Consider the following 11433-nt stretch of genomic DNA (forward strand, 5'->3'; position numbering starts at 1 on the left):
CTTATTGCAGGAGACAATGATTTCATCTCCTTGCCTTGCAGCTAGAGTCAGGAAACGATTCTATGGCGTTAGAGAATGGTATCAGCTTATGATCATTTTAATCAACATAGTATTTTTCTTTCAATGTGAAATTCCATTTTCTTTGCAAACATCTTTGTTTGCTCCCTGTATCTGTCATGTATAAATCTAAAAACTACGGATCTCTAAGTCTGTTAAATTCAAAAATATGCAAAGAGGCCATGGAGTCAGATGCCTGAGACAAATGTTTTGTTATTTATCAGTAGAGTATTGAGGGGAAAAAAGGCAGGGGCGGGGAGCTGGAGGAGAGAAGCAAATTAAATATAATACAGAGAATATTGTAAGTTATCAACTTGACATGCTTTACACAGCTTCTATCAGAGAAAATTGACATCTTCATACTTTGCAAGATATTTTGATTGACAACATTATTGATAACATTATTCTCTATGATAAAAAGTTGGATGAAAACATATTTAGCTGATACTAGAGAAACATCCAGTTTTTATGGGGCCTGAAGTTTATATAATTTGGACAGCCAACCTGAAGGGAAAAAAAGCATACACAGAGTTAGAAATAAAAACACAGATATAGGGACTTGGAAGGAACATGTATAAATGCGGGGCCTGGAAGCTTAAATATATTAATTAGCCTCTGATTCAGATACACATAAAAATTTTAGAGATTAATGTTTTATTCTAAAAGGAAACTTTAAAAAATTTAATAGGGGATTTAGTAGTAAAAATCCTAGCAGCAACCAGACTCATTGAGTAAATGGCACTTTTACCTTGTTGGTCTACAAGTCATTTTGCTCCAGGATACCTGGCTCTCAGATTTAAGGAACTGGATGGATCGCTGCCCTGTTATCATGAGTAGAGCCTCCAATTTGATGGCATCAAATGACAAAATGACATTTTTGGTCTGTCATAGGATGAAATACCATGTAGCAAAATAAAACTATGTTGCTAATGATATGTTACATAATTATTCATTAGTCCTTTAGAAAACAGTTTACACAGTGTCATTTCAATAAATAAAAAATGGATCTGTAATTTGAAATGAGGGTTGAGTTTTATTTCATTCTTCATGTTTTTTCTACATTTTTTTTAGTTTTTAGTGCTTTATTATTTTTTCAGGCTTTCTAAACTTTCTTCAATAAGTAGGTATTATTAGTATTATTTTATTATTATTAATTAATAGAATATTATCAATTATTTTATAAATAAAATTTTTTTACCATTGAGACAACAGTAAAATATGAGCTAAATGTCAATCCTTTAACTCAAAATGAATGAGGAATAGTTATTCTCATGAAATGGTATAAGTAGAATGTCTGTTGAATCAACAGTGCATTGTGCCGGCAAAGAAAATTTGCAATGTTGTGTCTCTGCACAAGTAAAGTCTTGGTAACATATGTGCAAGCATTCACAATTTTCCTGGTGTGAAAAAAACTACAACTGTCCTATTTTTATTGCATAGAAGCAATAAAAATATAACTCTTCCTTAACTGACTGACACACATGAATTCACTGTATTTTAAAAAAGAGAGATTAAATCAGAATCCATTGTGCTTTTATCTTATATACTCCCAGCCAGTTGTCATGTTCCCACAGTAAAGGTTTCCAGTCAATGATATAAGATCTTCATTTTTTTAATATACCATTTAACTTCAGTTTACTACTTAGCAATCTGGTTCACATGACTTTCTAGCTTATACAGTGGTTTAATTTGTAGAACAATAAAATCACAGGTTGTTTTTGACATACAACGTATTCTAATGAATGAATATCTAATATCAAGAAGATTTTAGAGGGAGTTAATAAACATTGAATATCCATATCATAGTTATATTGCTTCATCTAACATCCTAACAGGTTATTCATAGCTTTAGTAAAAGGACACAAGTGAAAACCATTAAAATGCACATATAAGGTTTTTTAAATAATAAAAAGAGAAAGAATCTTCTGAAAACTTTGGTACTTCTTAAACAGTAAATATTAAAATTCAAAAACACAACATTTTAAACTATACTTTATATGGATGAGAAGAAACAGTAAAGCACCATTCAAGATATTCTCTCTTCTCTCACCTTATTTGTGAAACTTTTATGAAAGCATAAATGCATATCAAAGTTTATTGAGAAAATTTTAAAAAGAAGGCATATTTATGCACAAAATTTGGCAATATCCTTCCAACCCCTTTCAAAACATAAAATATGATAAATAATCAAAAAGTAGGGGTGCCTGGGTGGCTCAGATGGTTAAGTGTCTGCCTTCGGCTCAGGTCATGATCCTAGGGTCCTGGGATCAAGCCCCGCATCGGGCTCCCTGCTCAGCGGGAAGCCTGCTTCTCCCTCTCTCACTCCCCTTGCTTGTGTTCCTTCTCTTGATTTGTCTCTCTCTGTCAAATAAATAAATAAAATCTTTAAAAAAAAAAGCTAAATGTAAAGAAATGTAATGTAGATGATAAAGTGTTAATTTCTATAATATGGAAAGTGCTCTTTGATAATTAAAAATTAAAGAAAGAAATGCATAGAAAGTTGGATAAGGATCTAAGTCTGCAAGATCCACTCTGATAACCAGTAGATATGTTGTAGCCGTTTAAATTTAAATTAATTAAAATTAGACAAAATTTAAAAATTCAGTTTCTCAGTCATGTTGCTACATTTCAAAAGAATATTTCTTGTATCTGAAAATTCTACTGAAGAGTGCTGTCTTACATGGTCACTTTACAGAAGAGCAAATACAAATGGCCAGCTAGCAAACAACAAAAAAAAAGCCCACATTCACAAGTAGTGGGTGCAACAGTGATTTAAGGGGCTCAGAGTACCACTGATCACGCACCAGACTGGCTAAACTAGAGAAGAACAAGAATATTCTCTCTGCCGGGGATTCATTTATTCTCACCATTACCAGAGAACTATGGATCAGTGTATCAGTTTCAAATGCAAAATAACAATATTTATTTAATAACATACTTTATAACATATATGTGTATGTATATGCCATGTATAAATCTCTCGACAGCACCATCAACCCTGACAATCTGTCCCCTAGAAATAAAAGTGCAAGTCCACATGACATACTTATGCAGTTGTTTATGAAGCCCTCGTTTGCCATGATCCCTCCCCTGAAACAAGAAAGGAAAAGACACAAACAAAAGTAAAACCTAAAAACAAAGATTGCCCATCAAAAGAGAAGCAGAGGAATATATTACATTGCACTCACATCTTGGAATATTCTACAGCCATTGAAAATAAGTTAAAACATCAGAAGTTGACTTGGAATGGTGCCCACACAGAGCTATGAGTGAAAAATGACAGATTTAGAAAAATGTGCATGAAGTGAACCCATTTTTAGCAAAGCAAAAGTGAGAAATAATACATTTATGCACATACATACATAATATGTGCATACATATGTACATCAATTTATGAATATGCTTGAATGATATATGTGAGCATGGAAACATACAAAGACTAAGTGCTAGACCATTCACTTTGCTGACATGTGAAGGTGAGGATGGAGAATCTGATGTAGGAACAGGGACAGTTGAGCATAAAGGCACTTAAAAAGATATTGGGTTGATTTTTCATGCAGTCAGGTACAATTATATATGCCTATATATGTATAAAGACATTAAAATAATTTAAAAGTAGATTCATGCTTTCTAAAGCCAGAGAACATTTAAATTATCCAGATTGAATTTTAATGCACACTTCTCTTTCAAAACACTCATATAAGATTTTTCTTGCAGCTTATTGCTTAATTGCTTTATTTAGGTGCCAGTTATGCTTTCTCTTGTTTACATAGAGATTTATTTCACACATCCAAGGAAAAGTATAATTTTATTTAAGTAATCACGATTAGAAGGATTAACATGTGAGAGCAGTACCATCCAACAGAAGTTAATACAAGGAGGGTTGTAAATGAGAGTCATGTGGGTCATTTAAAATTTTCTAATTGCCATATTTAAAAAGTAAATGGAAACAGGTGAATTTGAGTAATGTGAGTAATTTCAGTAATTGATAATTTTAGTAATACGTTTTATGTAATGCCAAATGTTCAAAACATCTTTATGTGAACAAGCAGTTAATATACAAATTATTGAAATATGCTACATTGTTATTTTATACTGAGCCTTCGAAACCCCATGCAGATTTTACACTTTGAGCACTTGGCAGTGTGTCCAGCCACATTCTCATTGGTAGCTGGGGCATGGGACAGAGTCGGACTCATCAGCTGGCAAAAAGGAAGGTACTGATTGCAAAAAAGTTGCAGTTGTAAAACATTTGCTCATGAAATAGAGTGATTTAGGGCTATCAGATTTTTCCTGTTCATTGGCATACCACAAACAGGTGAGAAATAACATTTCCAGATTAAAAATTTTGCCCAATGCTTCACAAAAGTTTTCCTTTTCCCCCTAGTTCTATCGTGATAAAACTGACAAGCAGCTCTGGTAAGTTTAAGGCATAATGATGAAATGACCACAATGAGTTAACTTCTGTCATCCCATATAGATATGAGAAGAAAAAAAATGTTATTTTCCCTTGCGATGGGAACTCTGTCAATCGTCAAACATACCAGATAGCAGTGGTAACTGTAGTCATCATCTTGTATAATTATTCTTTTAGGAGGATCTATGAGGACATTTTTCCTTAGTGCCTGCAAAGCTACACTTCCCTCACACAAATGGTAATTTTAGAAATAGGGGTGCAAGGGAGAAATTTGTGTGTGTCTGTGTGTGCGCGCGTGTGCTCATGTGTGTGTGCTTCTTGTAGATTGTGAACTTTCTCCTTTAAGCAACTCGTTCCAATCATCTGGAGAACTGTCATTTCTTACAATGCAGAATCTTGCGCCAATCTAAACTCATGGATTTAAGATATTCCCAATGGGTAAGTGAGTGCCCATGGTTTGACTTAAAAAAAAAATGCTCAACTCAGGGGGCTCGGTGGCTCAGTCGGTTAAGCGTCAGCCTGGGTTTCTGCTCAGGGCATGATCTCAGGGTCCTCGTGATGGGCTCCACGCTCAGCGGGGAGTCTTCTCTTCCTTTGCACCCGCCCCCCCTCCTTGCTTTCTCTCTCTCAAATAAATAAATAAATCTTTAAAAAAAATTTTAAAAATTAAAAATGCTCAACTCATGATTCTGAGGTGATAATCTCGACTGGTTTTCGATGAGCCCTGTTTTAGGGAGGTTTCCCGTCCATCTTTAGCCTACACGCATCTCAGCGCCTAAGCCGTACAGATACCGCTCCTGTGTCTTAGTGTTTATCCCAAACTGGGTTTATTGTTTTAAATCCCACTGCTATTTTCCTTTCAGCTTGAATATGAACTTTCCTAACCTCATGCTGGTCCATGGCACATTTTCTGTACAATTTTTCCAACAGAGAAAAAGCTGAGAAGTATTAATGTGCCTTTGTGAAACATCTTTAATGCAGGACTGGAGACCTGGTTGCCCCAGGTGGCTCATTTGCCTGCAGAGAAGATCAGTAATATTACAGAAGGAATGCAGATAAAAAGTTTCTGCTGTGAAAAACAGAATTTTGCAGCAAAACAATTTACTATGCAAGCCCATTTATCATGTAGCTAAGCACTATGGTTTTTCTTCCCCTTTCCCCGGGCATTTCGCATGATGGGCGATGGTTATGTAAAGTCTGAAGGGCCATGCATTCGGTCTCTACTCAGTCTCAGGACAAGACAGAAGCAGTTACCTTAAAGGAGGATGGGTACACGTGCAATAGGAGATAACCTGTCTCCAAACATTTAGAGGTCTGTGCTGGTATAATCCTACTGGAGCCTGCCAGAAGCAGGTTCATCTTCCATAAACGTTCAATTAACCCTGGATATTCTGGGTTTTAAGGCCTAAATGTCCGAGAAGCTCCACCTGCCTGGGCCTGATGCAAAGCCTTCTCTTGTTCTATGCCTCATTCAAAATAGCTGCTGAGTGAGATACATAGCAGATAGATCAGACCAGCTCCCTAACCATAGTATGACTACAAAGACAAAAAGACCCACATAATGTGTCCCATTTGAGTAATACGAGGTGCAGTGTGCACCATTTCATTTCTCACTTTGGAAGGGTAGATAAACATACTCCAGATCCCTGGACATCCAGAGTGGACAGGCTTCTGAATTTTCATGGGGTGTATCCCACACACTCTGGTCATGTCTGCTAGTAAGGGATTTTAGTGTTTGCTATTACCTGCTCATCAGGTTCAATTAGCAGGACATCATCAATAGAGTAGTGAGATGTTCTGCAGTGAAAATATTTACAGATTAAATTATGGCAGCTTCAGCGGATCCTTGTCAAGTAGTAGAAAGAAGAGTATTTTCCACATGGAAGGTAGAGTAAAAGGATCTATGTTGATTTGCTATGTTGATTAGAGAATGAGCAATGCAATAAAGCAAAGGAGATCAGAATACATGAATGCATAAAAACAAAATTTAATGAGTTAGAAGGTAGAGATTGTAGAGAGTAGTAAATAAATGTAAAAGTTGATTTTTTTTTAGAGGAGGGGGGAGGGGCAGAGGGGGAGAGAGAATCTTAAGCAGGTTTCATGCCCATTGTGGAGCCCAACAACATGGTGCTCGATCTCACAACCCTGAAATCATGACCTGAGCCAAAGTCAAGAGTCGGATGCTTAATCGACTGAGCCACCCAGGTGCCCCCCAAAAGCTGGTTTTTTGAAAAATTAATACACAAAAGATATCAATTTCTAATTTAAAAGAAGAAAAAAATTAAAAAGCTCAAATTTTGAAAAAGAATGAAGTTAAAAAAGATAGCAAAAAAAATAATTTAAAAGAATGATAAGAGTCATAGCTCTGAAAGTTATTTCCCGTGATATCCTTATTTGCTACAGATTAGGTTTACTTTGTGTGACAAAAAAAAATCATAATACAATATGATTTGGCACCCTGAGAACAATATTCTTAATCTGTTACTAATACATGTTTTAATCTGGGTGAAATACTTTATTGGAAAAATATAACTTTCTAAAATGATCCCAGGGGTGATATGAAATACAACAGCCCAATTTTTATAAAATAAGTAGGAGAAAATATCACTGTTGTACTTCAGTGTAAAGCATTGGATTGCATGGGTAGTGCTATGCACAATGTTAATTTAAATCCTATACATCAAACCTTCTCCTGAGGTGTATAATGCTCCCAACTAAACCTGATACTGTTGCTTTTGTTTATATTGTATTAAAAACATACCAGTCTACTTCTATTTTATCAATATGCATTTTTACAAAGAACAGATTTTGAATCTTAAGATGCTCTTCCTATATTAACGAAGATCTTTTATTTTTCACTTTAGATCTGTGAATATGATGAATGATATTAATACATTCCTTAGTTCTAAAAAACTTGCATGTTTGGATTCACCCAAATTTAGTCAAGTTCTTATTCCTTTAAAATTTTGCTGGATTCCATGTGCTAAAAGGATTTTCATTTTCTATTTATAAAGGGATTGGTCTGAAAACATCCTTTTGGGCTCATCTTTTCATTGTTATTATTTATTGGTATTTTTCTTCAAATAAGTTAGCAGCTTTTGTTCTCTTATATAATCTGGAATAGTGCTGCCCATCTCTTTTAAGCCATGCTTCACTGAAGTTCTTTGGTTGCATTAGGTTCACACTCATCCATTTTTTTCATAAGAAAGGTTAGTGTTATTTTTCTAGATCACACAGTCATAGAATTTGATCTAAAACTTTCAATACAAATAATATGCCAAGATTGGCTACAAAATTTGTAAGACACAATGCAAAGTAAAAACGTGGGCCTGTTGCTCAAAAACTACTAGAAATGTTGAGATGACCACAACAGTGTATCACACAAGGCATGGGACTCTTCTGTGTGACTTCCCGCGTCACATAGCCATAAGCCAGCAATGGTGACCCTACACATCTCTTTCATAACACCACAAATATGGAGCCAGAAAGGACTTGGAAACTATATTTTGATTTCGTAGAAACTTAAAATAAGTCCATTATCTTAGGCCATACTTTCAAAAAGTCTGGCTTTGTTGTGTTAGGCAGGGGTGGAAGGTTGGCATGGGGGATGGTTGACAGCAGTCCTAAGCCTTCTAGACCCAAATTCTGAGCATCACCCTGCCTTACCTAACTGGTTTTGCTGGGTATGTCCTCCTCCTCAGTTTGCATCAGATTGTTGATTGGACCACTTGTATGTGGGGAAGATTCAACAGCTGGTTCTTACTGCTGCATTCACATAGAAGGTGTTTTCTCTTATCCGCACTAGCATTGTTTATACCACTGATCACTAAGTTGTTTTCATAACTTAGGGAACTCAGTTTCTGTACTAGTGATCTCTTAAAAAATGACCACAGAGCTGTTCTTAAGAACTAAGTAGTATAAGACCAATTCTATCTTCTTTGAATTCTTTGAATTCCATCTGAAGGCACATCAACAGTTAGAGCCAGTAAATGTAAAAAGGCAGGTGTGAGGTTCCTCAAAAGGTAAAAATAGTGCTACCCTATGACCCAGCAATTGCACTACTAGGTATTTACACCAAAGATACAAATGTAGTGATCTGAAGGGACACCTGCACCCCAATGTTCATAGCAGCAATGTCCACAATAGCCAAACTGTGGAAAGAACCTAGATGCCCTTCAACGGATGAATGGATAAAGAAGATGTGGTGTATATATACAATGGAATATTAGTCAGCCATCAGAAAGGATGAATACCCACAATTTACATAAACCTAAATGGAACTGGAGGGGATTATGCTGAGTGAAATTAGTCAAGGAGTGAAAGACAATTATATGGTTTCACTCATATGTGGAATATAAGAAATAGCACAGAGGATCATAGGGGAAGGGAGGGAAAACTGAATGGAACTCATCAGAGAGGGAGAAAAACCATGAGAGACTCTTAACTCTAGGAAACAAACTGAGGGTTGCTGGAGGGGAGGGGAGTGGGGGGAGGAGGTAACTGGGTGATGGGTTTTAAGGAGCGCACGTGATGTGATGAGCAATGGGTGTTACACACAACTGATAAATTGTTGAGCACTACATCTCAAACTAATGATGTACTAAGTGTTGGCTAATTGAATTTAAATTTTAAAAAAAGGAAAAAAAAAGCAGGTATGAGGGTTTTAAGGATAAGTTTAATAACAGTTCTTAATTCATGAGCAACAGAATGAAAGCCACTCCAAATGGCAAAAGTAGGTTGTTTCATCAAAAATGGCTGACCCTGACAGGCAAAGGGATATGGAGGTTTAGTCCCAGTGAGCAAGGGTTGTTTTTTTTTTTTTAACTAAATTCTGTTTTCTGTTTATTATGCAGAACAATGGCATAAATGTCCCCTGTTCAGTCTCAAGGGACTGAAAGTCAAGATTTATGTCACTGAAGACCATTTATTTTCAACCCTTTCACTGAACAATTTTTAGCCCTCTGAATGAACTAAGCCCTTCTTTTCACTTTAAGTGGTGTTAGAACATTTTGTCCTTGGTAAGTTATTGTCACTGGAGTTCCAAAATCATTTAAATCACCAAACATATGAAGCTGACTATGAGAAACAACTTGCAATTACTCTTCCTTTGAAAAAGACGGGGAAATTGTGGTATAAACCCATTAAATCCTCTCTCCAAATGCAAGTCAAGGACCAATGTTCTACGCCGGTCAAGCACCAAGAGTACCACGAGTGCCACAGAGGTCTTATAATCTGCAGTAGAAAGAGCCAAGATACGATATTTTAATTTTCTTTTTTTTTTTTTAAAGATTTTATTTATTTATTTTTTGACAGAGAGACAGCGAGAGAGGGAACACAAGCAGAGGGAGTGGGAGAGGGGAACACAAGCAGGGGGAGTGGGAGAGGGAGAAGCAGGCTTCCCGCTGAGCAGGGAGCCCGATGCGGGGCTCGATCCCAGGACCCTGGGACCATGACCTGAGCCGAAGGCGGACGCTTAACCTACTGAGCCACCCAGGTGCCATTTTCACATTTTTTTTTAAAAGACTTCATTTATTTGACAGAGACCACGAGAGCAGGAGTACAAGCAGGGGGAGTGGGAGAGGGAGAAGCAGGCTTCCCGCTGAGCAGGCAGCCCGATGTGGGGCTTGATCCCAGGACCCTGGGATCATGACCTGAGCCGAATGCAGACGCCCAACGACTGAGCCACCCAGGTGCCCCTGATATTTTAATTTTCTGCATCAGTTTGGTTTTTAAGTTAACTTTTAAAATTACATTGTATAAACTCTTTTGAATTTAGAACGATCACAAAATACTGTGACAAAATTATCTTTATCCATGGTTACAGAGTTCCATTTGGACTAAATAATAGAAATAAAATTTTTTTTTCAAAATGGAGACATTTTCAGCTTAGGTTGTATGAAACTTGTACAAGTATGCACAGTTACTGAGCTGTAGATTGCTGCTGTGGTAGAACCATAGAGATTAAGTAAAACAACCTCTTCTTTTCCTTAGGGAAACTGGAGCCCCCAAAGTAAAGTGCCTTCCTCCAGAGCATGCAAGAAGTATCTGGCAAAGATGAGGATTTCTGACTTTAATTTAGTGCTGTCACATGCAAAGGAAAACAAGTCAACTTGACTTATATTTGTGTGTGTATGAGGGGTTACATCAATTGGTTTAATCACCTGATTGCTTTAACCATGATAGAGTTTCAATCATTGTACATATTTGGTTATATCTGAAAACTCAAAAGCTACATGAAAAGGAAAGTGTTTACAATGATCCTAATAATAGTGCTGAATTCCAGGCAACACAAATACACAAATACTTGGTTCTTTCCCTTTTCAAGTACCCTGTTATCATTTCTCAGAAGTTCACAGGGGCTGAGGAAGTCAAATGCACTTGGCAGAGCTTCTCCCCACCAGAGAGTTTCAGTGCGGGGAGGAAGCAGGGGCCCTTCTTTGCACTGGTGACATGTGGGAACAGGGGCTGTCCTAGGTGAATGACAGTTAGCAAGGGGCAGCAAACCTGCAGACGACCCTTGATCTATGATGCAAGCTTTCCCTGTATGCCTCTGTGTCTTCCTAGGAGTTTTAAAACTCAAGAACACGTGAGTGTGGCTGGACTTTTAGCGTGGTAGAACAATAAAGGAGCCCGTATCTGCATATCCATCGGCACAGAGCTGCAATAAAACAATGTGCACAGATGGGAAAGTGGAGGCCAGGACCCCAGAGGAAATATGGGGAAGCGGGATGCTGGAGTCACCGAGGCTGGGGAACTGTGCCCTTGCCTCGCACTCCAAGGGCAGGCTGTCCCAAACAGCACCCCGGTCATAATCTGGGGTCAGGAGAGGGGAAACTGGGAGGTACGTTGGAGGGTTGGAGCCCGATATGGACATACGAGGGAGGGAGATGGAATCCAGTGGGAAGGAAAGAAAGGAAAAAAACCGGGGAGGTAGGGAATGGAAGGGTTCTGGCATCCCC

The sequence above is a fragment of the Mirounga leonina genome, unplaced genomic scaffold, assembly GCF_011800145.1.
Source record: "Mirounga leonina isolate KUSES-001 unplaced genomic scaffold, KU_Mleo_1.0 Mir_127, whole genome shotgun sequence".
NCBI lineage: Eukaryota > Metazoa > Chordata > Mammalia > Carnivora > Phocidae > Mirounga > Mirounga leonina.